This window comes from Garra rufa, chromosome 17 (assembly GCF_049309525.1).
Source record: "Garra rufa chromosome 17, GarRuf1.0, whole genome shotgun sequence".
NCBI classification, from domain to species: Eukaryota; Metazoa; Chordata; class Actinopteri; order Cypriniformes; family Cyprinidae; genus Garra; species Garra rufa.
This window is the reverse complement of record NC_133377.1, coordinates 41300708-41309385: the sequence shown is the minus strand read 5'-3', so window position 1 is coordinate 41309385 and position 8678 is coordinate 41300708.

Sequence of the window (8678 nt, the reverse complement as noted above, 5' to 3'; positions counted from 1 at the left end):
ATCCCTTTCTCTACCTGTCCGTTGGTCGCGTATATCCTCCATGTTTGTAGTTTTTTTAACACTTTTTATGCGTGTTTGTAGTTCTAATCGAATCCTCGTTCACGGCGCTGTGTGTTGCGGGCAATATTAGCCGTTAAAAGTGCACATTGATCGTTAAGTAGTAGACCATCCGGGAATCTTTGGAATACTTTTTTAAACATACTACGATTTGGGACATACAATACTGTTTAGGACGGACTTGTCTGAACGCTAGTTGGTGCTCCAGTATAATCGGTCCGCCGAATCTCATCCAGTGAGAAACGTTCCGCGGTGCAAAACTTAGTGCGATTAAAATGCGTTAAAAAAAATTAACGCGTTATTTTTGTGTAATTAATTAATCTAAATTAACGCGTTAAAGTCCCGGCCCTAATATATATATATATATATATATATAATTTTTTTTTTTTTTTTTTTTCAGCTTTCAGATGAGGTACAAATCTAATTTTCACAAATTTGACCCTTATGACTGGTTTTGTGGTCCAGGGTCACATGTAATACAGTTTATTAAAGGGATAATTGATGGGCTTTTAATAAACCTTGTCTGTCTGCAGAATACACTATTATAGTTAATTAATATTTTACATTTTTTTTATATATATTTTCAGTTTTTATTTACATGTATTTTTTGTAATATGTGCTTGTGTCATTTTTTAAATATACATTTTTAATATTACTGTTTAGTTTTTATGTTTTTTTTAGCTTTAGTTTAAGTTAAATTTGAGTTTTTATTTATTTTCAGTAAGTAATTTTCATGCTTTAACTTTAATAATATTTAATATTTTTATTATTTAATATTTTTATCTAATATTTCATCTTTATTTATTTTTTTGTTTTTATTTTTTTACTTTTATTTCTGTGAGAAAAAATACTTTATTTCTGTGTTGTTTCACTTTTATAATTTCTATTTGTTTATTTTAAATATTACTACTTGTGACCATGGACCACATTTGTAGTAATAGCCAAAAATACATTGTAGGGGTCAAAATTATCAAAATTTTTTAATGCCAAAAATCCTTAGGATATTAAGTAACGTTTATGTTCCATGAAGATATTTAGTAAAATTTCTAAGATAAATTTATCAAAACAAAAAATTTTGATTAGTTATATGTATTGCTAAGAACTTCATTTGGACAAATTTAAAGGCGACTTTCTCAATATTTCGATTTTTTTTGCACCTTCAGATTACAGATTTTCAAATAGTTGTATCTCAACCAAATATTTTCCTATCCTAACAAACCATACAATAAATCTCAATTCTCAATTTTTAATGAAATTGACCCTTATGACTGGTTTTGTGGTCCATGGTCACATATAACACAGTATATTAAAGGGATAATTGATGGGCTTTTAATAAAACTGGTCTGTCTGCAGAATATACTATTATAGTTTAAGTTATTATTTTTAAATTTTTTTAATATATTGTCAGTTTTTAGTTTATTTTAATTTATTTTTGTAATATGTGCTTTTGTCATTTATATGTATACATTTTAAATATTACTATTTGGGTTTTAGGTATTTTTTTTATTTTAGTTTTAGCTTTAGTTTAAGTTTTTATTTATTTTTAGTAAGTCATTTACTTTATTTTGTTTTTTCAACTTTATTTCTGCAAAAAGAAATGCTGTATTGTCACATTTATGTTTTAGCTTTAGTTACTGCTTATTTTCCACTAATTTCTAATAATATTCTGGGCTCTAGATATGATTCACATCTCTTTTTGCCTTATAAATGTATGTTTTTTTTCTATCACATTTTACATATACAGAGAAAAAAAGGGCTGTGGGTTTAGTTTTTGCAAAAAAAACATCCTCATAAAGCACTTTTGATTTTGTCAAAGCATTCATTTATTTATTGCATCTTATGTCAGATTTTTTCAGATAAATGATAATATCTAGGTGCAGGGACGATATGTTGTTCATTTAAATATACTACAGACACTGTAACAACACAAAGCTGGCTAAAAATAGGTGACATTTTCCTCTAAGGCTTGAAACATATTCTATGCAAGCTTGTGAAATGTTTGTTTGGAGTTTGTTTAAATCTCAAACCCTTAGCAAACACCATTAATCACATCAGTGATCTCTGACTGTGGGGTCTTTCAGCAGGTTTTTGTTCTTGTATTTAGAAAAGATTGGACACAAATGTACGCACACACACGTTAACTCCCAAAATCTCACACTAAGGCTTGAATTCTGTTGGAAAGAGTGGTTATTAAACAGTGTGGTTTCTCTAAAACAGCCTTTTATAAGCAGGCGGTGCAGGAATCTGGCAGGGTGAAGCCGAGGGGCGGAGCCTGAATGTTTATTGGTCTTTTGTATTGGCAGTGTGAGAGTTTAGTCTGACAGTCATCACACTCACACTGGGGGGAAGATCACTCCTCAGACTCCACACAGCTGGAGAACCTCAGAGAACCTTCTGAAGACATGCTAACCAAAGTTAGATTTAGCAAAGAATATCTTTGCACTGTAGAATCTTAAGATAGGTTTTTAAGATATGCTTACTGGTTTCTGGGTTCTTTAAAGCACCAAATAGTTGTGCGATAGCATGCAAAAGTTGCAAAATAAAGGTTCTTTATTGCCATTGATGATTCCATGAAGATCTTTTAACATCCATGGAATCTTTCGATTGCACAAAAAGGTTCTTCATAGTGGAAAAAAAAGTTCTTTTAGATTATTAAAATGAAAAAATGATTCTTTTAAGAACTGCTCACTGAAAGGTTATTTTGAGAACCAAAAATGGTCTCTTTTGCACATTAAAGCTGCATTTATTTGTTTAAAAAAATACAGTAAAAACGCTAAAATTGTGAAATATTATTACAATTTGAAATAACTGTGTTATATGTGAATATCTGTGAAAATGTAATTTATTTCTGAATTTTCAGCTTCATTACTCCAGTCTTCAGTGTCACATGATCCTTCAGAAATCATTCTAATATGCTGGTTTGTTACTCAAGAAACATTTCTGATTATTATCAATGTTAAAAAACAGTATTTTTGTGGAAACTGTGATACATTTTATTTTTCAGGATTCACAGAGGAATAGAAAGTTCAAAAGAACAGCATTTTATTTTTTATAGTGGAAAAAAGTTTAGATTAAAAATGTTCTTTGCACTAAAAAAATGGTTTACTAAGAACTGTCCACAGAAAGGTTCTTTGAGAACCAATAATGGTTCTTCTATTGCATTGCCAAAAAAAAAAAAAAACTTTTTGGAATCTTTATTTTTAAAAATGTTGTGAAGATAGAAATCTCTTCTGCACACCAAAACTGTATTTTTTTTTTTAAATCACTAAAATTGTGAAATATTATTACAATTTAAAACAACTGTTTCTATGTGAATATCTGTTAAAATGTAATTTATTCCTGTGATCAAAGCTGAATTTTCAGCATCATTACTCCAGTCTTCAGTGTCACATGACCCTTCAGAAATCATTCTAATATGATGATTTGCTGCTCAAGAAACATTTCTGATTATTATCAATGCTGAAAACAGCTGTGATACATTTTATTTTCCAGGATTCACAGATTAATATAAAGTTCAAAAGAACAGCATTTTATAGTGGAAACAAGTTATTTGGAACTTTTTTAGATTAAAATTGTTTTTTGCACTAATAAAAAATTGTCATTTTAAGAACTGTCTATAGAAAGTTTTTTTGGTTCTTTTTATTTGTTAAAAAAATACAGTAAAAGCACAAAAATCGTAAAATATTATTACAATTTAAAATAACTGTTTTATTTGTGAATATCTGTTAAAATGTAATTTATTCCTGTGATCAAAGCTGAATTTTCAGCATCATTACTCCAGTCTTCAGTGTCACATGATCCTTCAGAAATCATTCTAATATGCTGATTTTCTGCTCAAGAAACTTTTAGGTTTTGTTATTTTTGAACATTTTATATTGATTATTATCAATGTTGAAAACAGCTGTGCTGCACAATATTTTTGTGGAAACTGTGATACATTTTTTTTCGGATTCGCAGATAAATAGAAAGTTCAAAAGTACAGCATTTATTTGAAATGGAAATCATTCATGACATTATAAATGTCTTTACCGTCACTTTTGATCAATTTAATGCATCCTTGCTGAATAAAAAAAAATAAATAAATAAATAATGGCAGTGTACTTCTAAAGCTCTGGAAAATAAAAAGCTTTTTAGTTCTCCACTGACATCTGACTGTAAACGATTTGATGAGTCAAGCATTACTATTACCCAGTTAGGATTAAAGATTGAAACAACTAAACAACATTAAAATTGTACATTATCCAGATTTTTGTGCATTAACTGCAAATGGATTCTCAGGAAACACCCACAGGTTCACAGCGTCCAGAACACGCAGACAGACGGATCAGGAAATTCCTTTTCGGTTCAGTGTTGGAGCCGCGGGCATCAGAGACAGGAGACGGCGTCCGCTCAGCACTTTACGTACTCACAACACAGCACCTTTCACATTCTCTGTCTTGTTGGCTTCATTGTAATGCCAGTGTGGTTGTGTTTCAGGCCAAGATATCTAATAAAGCTGCAGCGTTGGCAACATCAGCCTGAGTGAACTTCACTTAACAGTAAGAAGAATTCTGCAAACAATATCATCATACAACTTCTATCTCCACCTGATATACTGCTGTCCTTCAGTCTACTAGTGCGTGTGTGTGAGGTTCAGCCACTATATTACTGTTTTATTTGGCTCACACCCCTATGAGGATCATTAGCCGTCCTGAAGCACACTAGACCTCTCTCAAGTCTATTAAAACATCCAGTTTCATGTTTCTTTAGCGTTTTTAAAGATCTCAGAGCAGGTCATTTATCGGTATCCTTTTTGAAGCTTTAAAGATAAATGTTAAGCTTAATCTCACCAATAACATTTGATACTGTGTTAAAAGTTCTAGATGGATGATTTGATCATCTGAGAAGTGCTTTAACTTCCTTGTTAACAGTATTACTGTATAAAAGCGCAGGCTTTAGAAGTCTTAACTTAAAATAATTGCATTGAAAAGCATTCTTTTTTCCACAGATCAAAGAAACCCATGCAGGTTTGGAGCAACGTGAGGGTGAGTAAATGGCAGAGTTGCATGTTTTTTTAGGTGTACTGTCACTTTAAGAAAGTTGGCTTTTAGTTACATGCACAGAAGATGAAGAGGCTAAGAGAGCAAGCTGGACGCAGACAGGGAGGCAGGGAGGACAGAGCGACACGGGAGGAATGGAGAGATATTTAATTTCAGATTTATCGTTGTATTGCGGCCCAAATGCATTATGAACAAATCCCAGAGGAAACACACAAGTTTAGATGCTTTACACCAAACCTGACAACATCTAGATCTGACGAAACATTACTGAACTCACCTGGTAGCTGCTAATTTACTATGACTTTGTGAGATAAATCTAAGATTATAAACAAACTCCCTATAGTAGGTTTTAAACTTTGACATTTAGTTTAAAAAAAATGAACTGACTTAAAACAAGTGTAAAATCTCCCATATTTGAAGGGACAGTTCACCCAAAAATTAACATTTTGTTTCTTCGGTAGAACAGTAAAGAAGATTTTAGCTGAAACCGTGGTCCTTGGTAATGCAAGTCAATGGTTACTGTCACTTTGAGAGTAAAAAAAAGCATATCAGGCAACGTTAAATTAATACCTGTGGCTTCTGACGATATATTGAGGTCTTATGAAGTGAAACAATCGGTCTGTGCAAGAAACAATGTTATTTACAACATTATTACCTGTAATCCAGAGCCTCATGCAAATGGGGAAATACGATTCTTTTCTGTGAACTTAGTTCTTTCAGGCAGTTCATTTCTGGTTCAACTAATTGATTATACACAATTATATCATTAAAGGGTTAGTTTACCCAAAAATCCACCCTCCATGCATCCTAGGTGTATATGACTTCCTTTTTAGAATGACATGGACAGATGTTTCTCTTAATGACTCCAAAACAAGTTTAATAAAGTACATCCATCCATAATGAAAAGTGCCTCACGCCGCCGGGGGGTGAATAAAGGTTAAGTGATTATCGCTTTTTCTTAACAAATCTTACATATTTTTCTTGTTCACCCTCCGGAGCCATGTGAGGCACTTTTTATTATGGATGGACGCACTTTATTAGACTTGTTTTGGACTGATGAAAGCTTGGAAATTGCAGGAACATTTTTAAAGGGGTCCTATTATGCTCTTTTACAAAGTCTTTATTTTGTTTTGGGGGTGCACTAGAACATGCTCTCATGCTTGATGGTTTGAAAAACACGTAATTTTTAAATAATTTACATTATTACAATAGCTTTCTCCCCAGGCTTGCACAAATGGCTCAATTAGTTGCGGGTTTGATGAAGGTCCGCCTTCCTAAAAACTAAATGTGTTGTGATTGGTTAGCAGTGCCACTGCGTTGCGATTGGCCAACAGCTTAGACGGCGTTTCAGTCCTGCCACGCCCCTTCCCAAAGCAATATAACTCTGATTGCATTCGTCTGAAAGAAGGAAGTCATATACACCTAGGATGCATGGAGGATGAGTAAATAATATGCTACAGTAGTGTTGGTCCTATCGTCAGCCTGCGAGATCGCCGATACATGATATTATCATTATTGAGTTCATTTATTTAATTATTTACATGCCCGAAACCAGCCCCAGCATAAGGCTAGTGAAGCTATCTACACTGTATAATGAATAACATCAGCTGCGGCTCTGCATGTATTTCGACCCTCTGGAAAACAAACGCTGTAGGCAAGAAGGAGCCGTTCATTGTAGTTCTTGAAAAGGGATTTTTTTTAAAACTAAATATCTCCCTTTGGAGTGGACTTTGAGATTTGTAACTTATGCAGAAAAAAACACACCACACACTGGCTAAAATTTTGAAAAAGTGAAAAAGCATAATAGGACCTCTTTAATATAACTCCAATTAGATTTGTCTGAAAGAAGGAAGTCATATGGGTGCCTGGAGGACGAGTAAATAATGGGCTAATTTTAATTTTTGTGTGAACTAACCCTTTAAAGCACCTAATAATGATGCGAAACATGGATGTTTTGCATGTTTATAAACTATAAAGTGAATAAAACTAGTCTTCATCAGCTCAGCAATGAGACAATAAAACCATTAGGAGTTTGTTTATAATCTTAGAATTATCTCGTAGTAAATTAGCTGCTACCAAGTGAGTTCAGTAATGTGTTTCATTAGATCTGCAGTCAAGCCCGAAATGATTCATACCCCTGGCAAATTCTGACTTAAAGTTACTTTTATTCAACCAGCAAGTTTTTTATTTTTTTTTTACCGGAAATGACACAGGCTTCTCCCAAAAGATAATAAGACAATGTACAAGTACTTTTATTTACATTTAAACAAAAATTGGCATGTCCAAAATAATTAGTAAACTGTCACAGTCTATGGAAAAAATCCAAAGTTCTATACCATTCCAAATAGTCCAAGCTGTTCTAAAGCATCCTACAGTAATTACTCTGATTCATTGGGAACAGCTGTTTTAATCAACTCAAAAGTGAGTTTTGATTGAGTAACTTTTAGATCTGTGTTGATTGAGCCACTCACATGTTCAATCTGATTCAACTAGTTCATGAAAATAACTGGTTCAAAAGAATGATTAATTTGTGAACAGGTCATCACTCCGGACTTTGTTTCTTGAGGCTCTGGATTACAGGTAATAATGCTGTAAATAATGTTCAGTTTTTTGCACAGACTAGCACGGTTTCAGCTAAAAATCTACTGAACAAAAAAAAAGTTACCTACATCTTGGATGACCTGAGGGTGAGAATTAACAGCTAATTTAAATGTTTGGGTGAACTATCCCTTTAAGGTTGCAGGACACTTTTCAAATGAACCTGAAAACAGCTCCAAACACTTTGAAATTGCATAGCAAAGACCAATTAGAATATTTTAACATCATGAAGGCCACTTTTCAACTGCAACCGCTAAAATGATATTATAAAAATCTGTTTCCGGGTGTGGTTAACTTCACCTTTCAGCTGCTCATTTAACACCATACTGAAAATTCATCACCGTCACTATCTTTCTCTCCCGGCCACGATTACGTTCCATGTTTGTTTAGTATTCTGCTCAGTCGAGTAATAGCTGATTTTTGTAGTCTATCCGCAGATCTCCGACAACAAAGTCAGAGGAAATGATCCCCGACCGGAGCACTGGGAAGGAAATGGAGGCCGCTCTTATCTGCCGGACCGCTCCGATTCCAAAGCCCCTGGGCTGAAGAACTGGATCTGGCAGGTCTCGGGTTTTACCGCGGTCCCCGACCGCACACTACCTGCAGGGCTCAAATAGCCTCTGTTGGGTTTTCCTGTGCTTTTGTGATGCATGATATGAATTGAAAGCTCTTGTGAGATTCTGTTCTGAGAAAACATACTTTTGTCAGGTGGCAAATGCTCTGTCAGTCTAACTATTTCATTGCCAAACTCAGTCTGTTGATGACTGTGAGTTACTTAGATTGACTTTTGTGGTTGCTGCTGACATTTTTAAAGCAGTGTTGCTATTGATAACTAAAATGGAACACAAAACCAGTCATAAGGGCCAGTTTTTAAAATTGAGATTTATACATAAGCTGAAAGCTCAATAAGTAAGCTTTTTTCTATTGATTTGGGATGATATGGTTTTAGAATAGGATTCTAAAAATCTAGAATCTGAGGGTGCA